The 12,702-nt window shown below is 37.5% G+C and overlaps 1 pseudogene; it reads left to right on the forward strand.

The window, feature by feature from the left end:
- The first annotated feature begins 5,342 nt into the window (after positions 1-5,342).
- On the forward strand, positions 5,343-9,430 carry LOC104603119 (disease resistance protein RGA2-like; annotated as a pseudogene).
- The last annotated feature ends 3,272 nt before the right edge of the window (positions 9,431-12,702 follow it).

Genomic DNA, 12,702 nt, shown 5'->3' on the forward strand with positions numbered 1-12,702 from the left:
TCGGTGACCTTTAGACGCAAATAGGCACCATCCAAGATTAGATTCGACAAGTGAAGGATGGTCGAGGTGATGCCTCCACCAGTCAGAACCTCTCATCTACCTGGATGGAGGCTTTCACCAACTCCATCACCTCGAAGTCTCTCCCACCTAACTTTAAGGTTCCCACCCTAGAGACCTATGATGGGAGCACGGATCCCAATGGCCACTTGGAAAGCTTCAGAGGTCTCATGTTCCTCTACGGATACTCTAATGCACTGATGTGCCAAGCCTTCCAAGCCACCTTCAAGGGAGTAGCATGCAGATGGTTCTCCACACTCCTCCCTCGAACTGTTAACTCTTAGGACTAGTTTGTAGATCTCTTCCTCTCCCTCTTTTTCAGCAACCGATAGTACCAAAAGAGCGTCGTCTCCCTATTGTCCATCAAGCATAAGTGCGGGGAAAGCCTTCGGGTGTACATGGACAGATTCAAAAGAGAGGAGCTTGAAGTAAGGGACCTTGACCCCTCGGTCTCTATGCACGCATCCATCAACAGCCTTTAGCCTGGATCCCTCAACTGGTCCATCTCCAAGACTTCGCCCAAGAACAAGGCCAAGTTTTTGAAGAAAGTTCAAAAGTACATCGCTGCCAAGGAGTCCAAAGCCAACAAGTGCTTCCAAGAACCAGAAGCTGAGCCCAGCCGAGGGGTCATCGACAAGAAAAGGAAAAGGATGGTTGTGGCCACGACCACATCAGCAAAGGCAATGAGAAGAAGCCGCTGACCCCTTCCTTCAACAAATACACACCACTAAACTTTCCCGAATACACATACTAATGCAAGTAAGGAAAAAGGAGTATATGAAGTGGCCGACCAAATTGAAGAGGAAACCTAAAAGAGGTAACTTCAAATAATACTATATGTACCCCACTGCGACACCGACCATTATACCGAATACTGCTATGAGCTCAAGAATGAGATGAAGTCCTTCATCTGCCGCAGAAACTTGAAGAAGTATGCCGGGGGTGACGCTGACGCCATGTCCACGCAATAGTAGCAACAGGCCAAGCCCTAGGCCCATCACCCTTTAGTTGGAGTCCTTGTTTTCAGGTGCAACCAAACACGGTCTAACATTGTTTGGATTTTAAAATAGGATCCTGACTATAATGTTAGAAAGTTGGAAAAACTTATAACCAATCGACTGGTAACATCATAGTGATAACCAATCAGGTGGGATTTTCATCGGTTTGATTGATCTAAACATTTTCAATATTATAGATTTCTCCTTTAAAATAACGTTGCCGTTCACACTGATTGGAAGTAGATGGTTTTAAAATATAACAATTATCTTGCTGTATGCTTTAAAAACTTCAATAATAGGTTTGTTGAAATTTTCATTTTTCTATTAGAAACTTACGATAATCAATAATCATTTTGTAGGAGGGGTAAGTCTTGGTTAGGGAATGGTCTCTTTGAAAGACAGAGAGAGGCCTATGAGTAGGGAAAATGAGCTTTTGGGGTTAAGGATGTGAAGGCAAGGGATTAGAGAGGGAGAGTGCTCGAGAGTGTTGGGTGCCAAATGCTAAGGATCGGATGAATTTCAATAGGAAGAGGACCTCCATTTATGGGGGAGATCCTAAGATCCTAAAAGGTAGGAGATAAGGGTATTTGCATCATATCGGAAAAGAGAATATTGGATCCGTTGTCAATTATTAAGTGCGCTACCGGGGTTTCACCATGTGTCTCATGAGGATCTTTTTTATGATTGACTTTGCTTCTCCTTAAGATTCCTCATTACTCACGTGTACTACTACCTTTTGCACGGTTTAACTTAATTGACGTGGCAGTAATGACATCACCACTTGGCGGGCACCGCTTTGCCAACTCCACGTGGCACTTCGTCACGTCTTTTGTTGTCGTAGGTTCCACGTGCCTTCGGGCACACGTAGGCCTCACCATGGGCTTGACCTGGGTTTCTCTTGATCTGGGTTACGAGTGGGTTTGTAAGCTATTGGTTTATTGCACATTGTGGTGGGCGTGGGTTCATTGCACGCTCGAATAGGCTTGAGGCCCTTGGATGGGTTCGATCATGATTTCCCTTGGTTCAGGCACCGAATAGGCCTGGTGGACTGCAAGTTTATCACGATTTTGTGATACACGTTGTGATTTCATTGCGGAATTGATGGTTTATTGCATGTTCATTGTAGAATGGAGATTAACTGTGGGTTGTTCGCATGCACATTTGCGGTGTTAATCTTGATATTTGATATTCTCTGAGAGTCTTAGCGAACACTGCATACTTACACATTTATTTATGAATTGAATGTTCTTATTATTATTTTAAATTAATTGATTAATGATTTTTCCTATTTGAACTTCTCTTTCATGAATATGAAAATGTAGAAAAGGTATTATTGAAATGAATGATCGCGGCCGATAATAGAAAAGATTATAAGTTATAAACTACAATGTTCGTTGTTATTATTAATGGGTTGGTAAACAGTTTTTATTCTTATCATGGTTCATGAATCATGAGCGTTGGTTGTGTTCCTCTTCATATATGCAATTTTTTAACAAAATGGTTTCAATGTTTAATTTGGACCTAATTAATCTCCATTGGACCAAGCCGAACCCCAACCATTCATTGCAATATTGTTTGGTATCGTTTCATTGGGCTTGTTATGAGCCCAACAACGTGCCAAGCTGAGCTGTGAAAAGAATGCTTTTACGGCTGTGCCGACCCATTTTGTCCCATTCTTAATGGACGACTAACATGGTTCAAGCCTGAACCCATATTATGTAAGTTCAACGGTCTAGCACTCTAGTGTTAATTTTTGGGCCGCGTGGTGGATTCCCGGAAGAAATAAACCCGGGCCTAGCTTATGCAATTTGCAACCAAAGATTCTAATCGGACAGACCTACTTTATTTTAGGCCTGCATTATTTGTTTTTCTTTTTTTTTATTTTTCGAAAGCCATTAGCATTATTTGGTTATTAGAAGGGAATCCATTGCAGGCTTTGTTAACAGAAAGCTAAATAATAGAAATATATAAGAGTATATAATTATTTTATATTTAAACTTTTTAATAACTAATTCGATTGAACTCGATTCAAGTTGGTTGATTTTCTAGTAGTTTAGATCAGCTTTGATTCAACAATTTTCCAATCTGACCAAGTTAGGTCAGTTTTGGTTTGGCTATTTGTAAATCGATTCGGCCATATATATATATATATATATTATATTTTAAATATGGTTTTTTAATATGAGAAAGGTGAAAAATTCCCATGTTTTTTAGACTAAATTATTTTATATCATAAATCTAATTATTTTTGTTTATTTTTTAATAATATCATTGTAATTTATTAAATTCAAATTTAATTTATAAGTTTAAATATTTTGAACAAACAAACCAAATCGAAAATAGACCCAAATCGGTGGGCTTTCACTAATGGTCAATTAGTTTCGGGTGACAAACTCCTGACTTGACTAAGTCAATTTAGTAGGCAAAACAGCCTAGCTACAACCGAACTTAACCAATCCATGAACACTCCTAATTTAAGCTAAATTAATAGTTTAATATCCAATAATTATTAAAAGTTTATAATAAAAATACACATTTATAATGAAAATACAATAATTAGAAAAACACAATAAATACTGAAAATTTTGACATAATTGTAAGTAAACCCCCTCTTAATGCCTTTCTAATATAGGAGGTCTACTTGCAACAGTTAGGGAGATTTTAGCAACTTACCTAAAAAGACCCTCTTATCCGAAGATTTATGCTATTCGATTGGATTGGGTCCAGACCACAGACCACAGTCATCCTGTACATGTTCCGTTCACATCTTCTTTCCAATTGCTATAGGGGCAAACTGCAAAGCAAAGATTGATGATTTAATTCTACTCTTCCCATTGCTCATTAATTAACGAGCTAAAAGAGACTTAAGCCTGGCTTTAATAACAGCCAGAATGAAAAAGCTCTGGGCAAAGGGCTGACGCCCTGCTTGATACTTCATTTTCCAACTTCATAACTTAAAGTTGCTCCAGGCGGGTTGCAGTCCTTGCAGAAGCACAAACTGAACACCCACCACCAATCCCCTCTGTATTTCCATCTCCATTAATGGCGCCCAAGCTTCAGATCTCTGAATTAGTCGTTTTATGGAATTTGTTAGGCACTTTAAGCCATGTATATATCAAAGGGGTTCAACACAAAGGAAGATAATGCAATATATGTTGAGAGGGACCCAACTTTTAGCGATGATCACTGAGCTACGTACAAAGTTAAGAAGCTAACATATTTCTTATTGTCTCAATTTTTGTACCAATAAGTTATATTGAACACACATTGTGTTTATTTATTTATTTTTTCTATTAAGTTATATACATGTTAGGGCTGGTTTAGCCAGCGGGATCATTCCAGCATTATCATCAAGGATAAGGCCACAGTTGATGTCAATACCATCATTATTGTCAAATGTCTAAACATCAATATATTATCCCCAAACAGTTTCAACCCTAACTTCGATTTGGTGACTAATGGAATGGAGAATTGAGAGAAGAAACTTATGGCTTAATCTTCAATGGTGGAACAGATTCCAAGCCCTAATAGCTTTTGACCCAACTAACCCTTACCCTTTATGACCCAATGGGTACCCTTAATCTAACTGGCCCTGACCCTTTACCACCCAACCCACTTTGACCCTCTTCCCCTGACTCTAATGTGTCACTTGACTCATACGACCGGCTTCTGGAATGGGTGGATTTTGTAGGCTCATTTTTTGGTAGCAGTTAATATACACGTTTATTTTGCACACAAAAACAAAGGAAAAAAAAGGGTTTTCTAATCCAAACCCCATTTACAAATAAGTCCAGTTTCATTCTTGTGATTCCCGAAAACTTTAGAAATTATGTTAAACCCCCCTTATTTTATTGAGGATGAAGGAACTTAATTTTCTATCAAAGATTCCATGTGGACAAGTGGCAATTAAGTAAAGAAACGCAAAATCACATGGTGACCCACCCACATCACTTCTACCAAAGTAAAACCACATAGACTTATGACAATTTTTATTACGAAAATTGTTTTAATATTGTTATTTTTCAAATTACTAGTAAAATGTGTGATGAACGGTAGGTATCATACGGCATTGACCATTGAATTTTTTGAGGGATACTGCTGACTCACCCATGCATTTTGTGACCACTTATACTTGTTTTTTATTACATGAAGTGATTGTTTCTTAGTCAACCCACTTCATCGTCAACACTGGCTTTTTAGTCAATCCCTGGAATGAAAGATTGGAATTATCCTGGTGGCTTTTCATACACCTCAAAAGAATCACATTCTTGCAAATTAAGGAGGAGAATGGCCGGAGATCTTCTCATCGGCGTTGTTGCTCCGGAAATCTTGAGCAGGGTGATCACCTTTGCTGCCCAAGGGATTAATCTCACCAGGAATTTCAAGGCAGAGATTGAAGATCTCAAAGTTAAATTGGAAACGATTCAAGACGTCATAGAAGACGCCCAGAATCGCCAAGTAAAAGAACAGTCGGTCAGAAAGTGGTTGAAGCAGCTGGAGGACGTAGCTTATGATGCGGAAGATGTGCTGGATGAGATCACAACACACACTCAACTACAGAAAATGATGAATAAGAAGAGAGAGAAGGTACGCAAGTTCTTTTCAACGTCCTCTAACCCAGTTGTAGCTCACTTAAAGATGTCCAATAGGATTAAAGATATCAATGCATCTTTTGACAAACTTTTAATGCGAGCCAATGCCATCCAACTTGCGCGAGCAGCCGATAGGGGGCTCTGGAATGTGGTCGAATGTATCGAGACACCCATTCTGTTGTAAATGAGTTAGAAGTCGTCGGAAGAGATGATGACAAAGAGAAGATAGTAAACATTTTAATTAACAACGTCCCAAACGACGACCAGAACCAGAATGCTGCTATTTTAGTCCTACCCATAGTAGGAATGGGTGGTCTCGGAAAAACCACTCTTGCTCAATTGGTCTTCAATGATAAATCGGTGGAGGCACATTTTGATAAACGCATGTGGGTTTATGTGACTGAAAACTTCAATATTCACAAGATTTTAAAAGAAATCCTGAAGAGCCTTGTAGAAAGGAACACCTTAACAAATCTGGATGTTATTCTCCGCTGCCTCCAAGAGAATTTGGGTGGAAAGAAATTCTTACTTGTACTTGATGAGGTATGGAATGAAGAGCGGAGTAAGTGGGATATCTTAAAAGATTATTTGTTAAAAACCCAAGCAGCCAAGGGGAGCAAAATTGTAGTGACCACGCGCAAAGTTGAAGTTGCAAAAACAATAGGCACATTTCCTCTGCATCGTTTAGGATTACTATCAGGGGAAGATTGCTGGACCATATTCAAAAATAAAAAATAGAGCGTTTGCGGAAGGAGGAGCGCTAGAGACTCCAAAGTTGGTTGAAATAGGAAGGGAAATAGCAGATAAATGTAAGGGCTTACCTTTAGCCGCAAAGGCTCTTGGAGGGTTGATGTACTCAAAGAAAGAAGAAGAGGAATGGGTGTCTGTCCAAAACAGTGAAATCTGGGACTTATCTGAATCTGAATCATCTGGAATCTTACCTGCATTAATGCTGAGCTATGACCATTTGCCATCACATCTAAAACAATGCGTTGCTTATTGTTCCCTATATCCTAAGGGTTTTATGATCGATAAAATTGCACTTATTCAACAATGGATGGCACAGGGATTCATTCAACATCAAGGGTCGACATTGGGTGAAGGTAGAAAAGAAATGGAGGATATTGGCAATGACTATTTCAATCACTTGTTGTGGAACTCTTTCTTTCAGGATGTGGAGATGGACAGGTTTGGAGACATAAAAGCGGTGAAGATGCATGATCTTGTGTATGATCTTACACACCATGTTTCCAAGGCTGAATGCATAACATCTATAGAGAAAGGTCAGGATTTAGATAGAGTCCAAGGCAGAACTCCTATTACTTGTGATGATGTTCGACATATGTCAGTGCATCACCGAAAGTTAACAAAAATACTATCAGAGGCCTCCTCCTCATCAACATATGATCATCGGTTGTACAAATTGCGCACATGCATTGTGTGGCGTTATTATGATGAGGATGTTGAAGAGTTTCTTCAAAACTTTTCTGTTGACAAGAAGCTTTTCAAGTTTAAGTATCTACGATTCTTAGCTTTGGGACAACTCTGGGTTAGGCCTTGATTTCCAGAATCCATCAGCAAGTTGAAATTACTAAGGTTCTTGGACCTTTCAGGAAGCAAATGTGAAACATTACCCGAGTCTATTACCAGTCTCTGTAAACTACAGACACTAAGGCTCAAATATTGCAGGAGGCTTAAAGAGCTTCCTAAAGAAATGAGAAAGCTTATTAACTTGAGGCATCTTGATATATGGGGATGTATTAACTTGCAACAAATGCCAATCGAGATGGGGAGATTACGCTGCCTTCAGACGCTACCCATATTTGCAGTGGGTCAGGGCGTTGGACATGGTATTACAGAGTTGCAACACCTAATAAATCTAAGAGGTTGGTTATCAATTACAAAGCTGGAGAATGTGAGCAGTGTAAGAGAAGCCAAGGAGGCGAATATAAAGGACAAGCAAAATATCCAACGATTGGATTTGGTATGGGGTAGCTGGTGTAATTTGGATACCAACACCATCGATGATGATATTGAACATGATATACTGGAAGCCCTGCAACCTCACCCAAATTTGAAAGGGTTGCAAATTACTGACTTTAAGGGCAGTAGATTTCCTCTATGGATTATAGAGATCGATTCTTTCCTCCCCAATTTGGTCGAAATCTATCTAATGGCATGCTGGAGATTAGAAAATGTTCCCATGCTTGGCCATCTACCATTGCTTAAGGATCTTTGGTTACAGGAAATGGCGTTCAACTATATCCAGTTTCATGGAGTAGTCAACAATTGCAATAATAGAAATGCAGGTCATGGTGATGCTGGTAGTGGTAACCGAGCAAGAACGGTAACATTGTTCCCATCGTTGAAACACTTGTGGCTGATAGACATACCTAATTTAGTAGAGTGGAAGGAAGCTTCATCATCTTGCTCTTCTAATTCCATTTTCCCTTGCCTTGAGGAATTCACTATCGAGAATTGCCCTAAGTTGACAGTGACACCAAATCGTCTGTTTCCTTCTCTCGAGGCATTGGTGATTGAATCAAAAAATGCCTTATTGATAAAAGGAGGAGGATCCTTTGTAGCCAATCTCAGGTCTCTTGTTGGCCTTCAGATAATCAACTGTGAAGAGCTTACGGTACTACCGGAATGGTTACTCCAAAACAACAAAAATTCCCTCCGCCAGTTGCAAATTACCGACTGTCCCAGGCTTGAACCTATTCCCATGGAAAGACTACAAGTCCTCTTCACATCTCTCCAATGGTTGAACATAACCGGTTGCCCGTTAATGCCAGATGTTTCATGCTTGGATGACTTTCAGAAATTGTTAGGACAAGAAAGAAAATAATGCAACAAATTGAATTGGTTACAAGAGGGGATTCTCTTTTCTCGAGGAAAGAACCAGAAGGATAGTTCCTCCTTCCCTTTTCAGATGCACGAAGAATCCAGTTTTGATTGAGTTCTTTGGTGATTTCCCGACATTAAGTAATCAATTCATCATCATATAGATTTAAAGACTTCTACACTCTACGAAGAATCTAGTTTTCATTGGAAGGGTTTTGTTTGTTTGTTAGTAAATTGGAAACAACTACCAAATGACTTGTTTCTTTTTTTTGGCAAAATAGAGTGGCCTTCATTACTGAACCTATAAAGTTACATCGCTCGGAGCTTTTCGGCGGATTACTAACTGTCCTTTACAGGCCACATAGGCTAAGGTATGATCTGCTAATAAAGTTTGCGTTTCTATTTACATGACTGGTAGTGAAGTATTGAAAATATGATAATAGCTTTCTAATACGATACAAGTAGTACTTGTTTCTAACCAGTAAGAAGATTTCATATTACTATTCAAAAAAGAAAGTAGCTGAAGGGAGTCTGATGTGATGATTAATCTCTGAATTCCTTAGCTCTGAGCTGCATCCAACCCATCTATAAGAGCTCGAATTTCTGCATCATAACTTGCAGACGGCCCAGCAAGGTCGCCCTTGGGCTGCAATGGTTCCTCGTGTGGGGCATTTGATGATGTAGCTTCTTCCTGCAGGTCCTGTGTTAGCATTATATGAGCCATCAAAAGCCAGATGAGGTGTCAAATTTGCTGGGAGGTTCTGAGTAACTGCTGTATATTGTAGACTGTAGAGTATGATAATATCTAGTTTTTTGAATGATGTCCATTCATCCATTGGCGAGTAATGTTTGCCTTGAAAAATGGCCTTGTTTCTGGCTGTCCAGATTAAGTATATAAAAACACAAACCTTTGCTTGTCCAGATGAGCACTCAAGGATTTCATCCATTAATTGTTGTATAACTTCATGCGGTGGGTTGACTACCGCTGTGTCTGGGTTGATTCCCAGTTGACTTCCACACCATATTGCTCTTGCAAAAGGGCATGAGAACAAGTGATTACTTGTTTCTGTGGTTTGTTTACAGAATATGCAGAGGAGATCCTCATCTTTCAGCCATTGTTTACACTTGTCTTTAGTTAATTGCCCGTCCCATAAAAGCTTCCATGTTAACTGTATGCAACGGTAAGGAAATTTGGGGTTCCAAAGTTTTGGCCATTTGAAATGGGGGGCGGATGACGATGGGTTTGTGGAGAGAAAGGTTCTGTAAGCTGATTTGACAGTAGTGTATTCTCCACTGTTATTTCTTCTCCAGACTTGAATGTCTAAGCTAAGTTGTTGGTTTGGATGGAGACTGAGTATTTTTTGGGCTGTTTCATCATCGACCAAGTATCCTTTGGAGGTCTTGATTCCAAGTGGATCCCTCAATGAGAAGATCAGCAACTTTGGGTTGGTTTTCTTGCTGAGACATGGTGTGAACTGGATTTGGTCTTTGAAGATCGATATAGAGAGACCATCCTTGACTAGCCAAAGTGAGATGATTTTCAGAGTGGGGAGGAGCTTATGGGCTTGCTTCCACCATATTGAGCTAGATCTCTTCTTCTTGGCCGAAAATAAATCACCATTGGGGAAATATTTTTCTTTTATTACTGTACCCCGTATTGAGTGAGGTGCTTAAAAAAACTTAAATTATATATAGATGTATTGAGATTTTCATTTTTTCTATAAGAAATTCACATCAATCAATAATCAACTACGACTTGAAAGATTATTATTTTAAATTATTTGATTAATGATTTTTTTATTAGAACTTGTATTTCATTAATATGAAAATGTAGAATGGTATTATTGAAATGAATAATCACGCCAAATTATAAAATAAAATGTTAAATTGTTATTATTAATGGGTTGCTAAACAGTTTTTATTATTATCATGGCTCTTTTTTTTTGTGTAGAATTTTAATTTTTGAGCTTTGTCGACAGTAGTGGCCCTGGCCCAGGCCAGGAGCTGATCTGGCCCAGAGAAATAAACCCAGGCTTGAATTATCAAATTTGGCTACCTAGGAATAGGATGGACCTACTTTTGTTTTAGCGCAGGCCCCGTGCAAAAAAAAAAAAAAAAAAATCCAATGTGTAATATGTTAACTAAAGGATTAAAAATAAATGTAAATCTTACATCATTTGTCTTGAAAAAAAAATAATGAAATAAATCATAAGGGTGCAATTTAACTAGGCCAGACTTGTACTTTTATTGGGCTTGGATTATATTTATATAAAACCATACTTCTTAATTATTATATATGAATGTATATAAAAGTATAAAACATGTATACTAGTATAGAACAGGTTTTCAATCATATCTACTCTTATATTAGGCCATAAAATCCAATGAAAAATGACCATGTAAGACTATATATATTCATAAATTCTTTCAAATTCAACCAACCCACCCAAGCCCAATTCCATGCCAAATTATGTTGGGGTTAAGCTTTGCTTGGGCCTGGGATAATAAACTTGGACCTGACTTGGGTTGGACTGGGCTGATCTCGAGGTTAGCACTTTTAGGGTTGGGCTTGGGTTGATCTTCAACCTGACCCAACCCCCAAGTTGCACTCTAAATGTAAGTCAACAATAATGTATTTTGTAAATTAATTCATGTAATTCACCCACTAAATTAATTTAAATAAAGTTATCATATTTTGTTAGTGTAATAATTTGTAAAAAAAAAAAGAAATCATGGTTCCGCATAAATAAAAATGCTATAATAAATGACAAAATTTAGGGTGACCAATTCATTATATTCAATTATATTATAAAACATCTACATGGCAGTTAAATTTGGTAGGATATGATGTTACTTCTTTTATTTGTGAAAGGAGAAAAACCAAAATAAACACGAAAAGAAATCCTAAACTTTAAGGCGATGGAGTTAAAAAAAAAATCAAATTTGCCATATATCTCTCACCATTTCAATTGTATCATTGTGCAAGGAAACGAAAAAAAATCCATATCCTGTTGGTGAAATCTTGCACCACTTCATGGCAGTTAAATTCTTTTATTGCCAATATAGCAAGAGGTTGCCTTTTCTTTGTATTTTGTCTTTGCTCATCACGTCTGTAGATATGCAAACACTATAGCTCCCCCTGCCTTCTTTTCTTTGTAATTTGGATTCTTGTACTTGGGTTGGGGATGAACCACATTGTATAACTGAATCTTTGCTTGAAGACAAAATGCCTCCTAACCAGACATTTCTATTGAAGGAAAACAAGCCTTAGTGCCCAACTTAAAAAAAGAAAAAAATGGTTTCTTTATTTTGGAATTTTTTTCTTTTTTGGATGAGAGTATTGTACATTCTTTTTTAGGGTAAATACTAGAATTACATCATTATATGCATAAGACACTTAGGATCTATTTGGTTTACAGTTGGAATCGCAACCAAAATCGAAATCCTTCAGTAATCTGAATCAGAATGGTATTTCCATGTAGTCTCTTTGATTCAGATAGGACTCAGAATGGGAATTGGGATCAGCTGGAATAGGATTTCATTCCACCGTAAATGGGAATGGGATTCTGATTCCGCCAACCAAACAATTCCATTCAGATTCCACTTTCATATCCTTAATCCCGCAAATCAAACAGGCCCTTAAATAATAGATTTTTGAGATTTTCATTTTATATGAGAAGTTCAAATAAATCAATAGTTAATGATGAATTAAATGTTATTGTCATTTTTCATGTGATGCACGGGATTTATCGAAGAAAAGTGAAACAATCAAAACTTATAATTAATCTTTATTTTAACAATTTGTTATGAAAAAAATTTAGTAATTTAGTAATTTTGGATTAGTTATATCAATAATTTAAAAATAATAATAATAAAGTATTGCTAATTACTTGATACAATAATTATTATTTTTCCATATTATCTATTAATGTTCCATTTTATTTAATTCATTTTATTAATGATTAAATGCTACAATTTTTGTAAGTATTATTTAAATATTTGATATAAATATATAAAATATTAAATGTTCCAAATTGAGACTTGATGAACTTTGGGTTTGAATTGGTCAATCAGCACATGTTAAAATTTGATATAAATATATCTTTATATGTATGTATGTATGCATATATGTATGGTTTAGACCTGTTTATGGGCCGTCCTTGGGCTTAGTTTTTGCTAAAATATGATTGAGGCTAACTGGAAGCAGTATA

Source organism: Nelumbo nucifera, chromosome 4 (assembly GCF_055504915.1).
Source record: "Nelumbo nucifera cultivar China Antique chromosome 4, China Antique-T2T, whole genome shotgun sequence".
In the NCBI taxonomy this organism is placed as follows: Eukaryota; Viridiplantae; Streptophyta; class Magnoliopsida; order Proteales; family Nelumbonaceae; genus Nelumbo; species Nelumbo nucifera.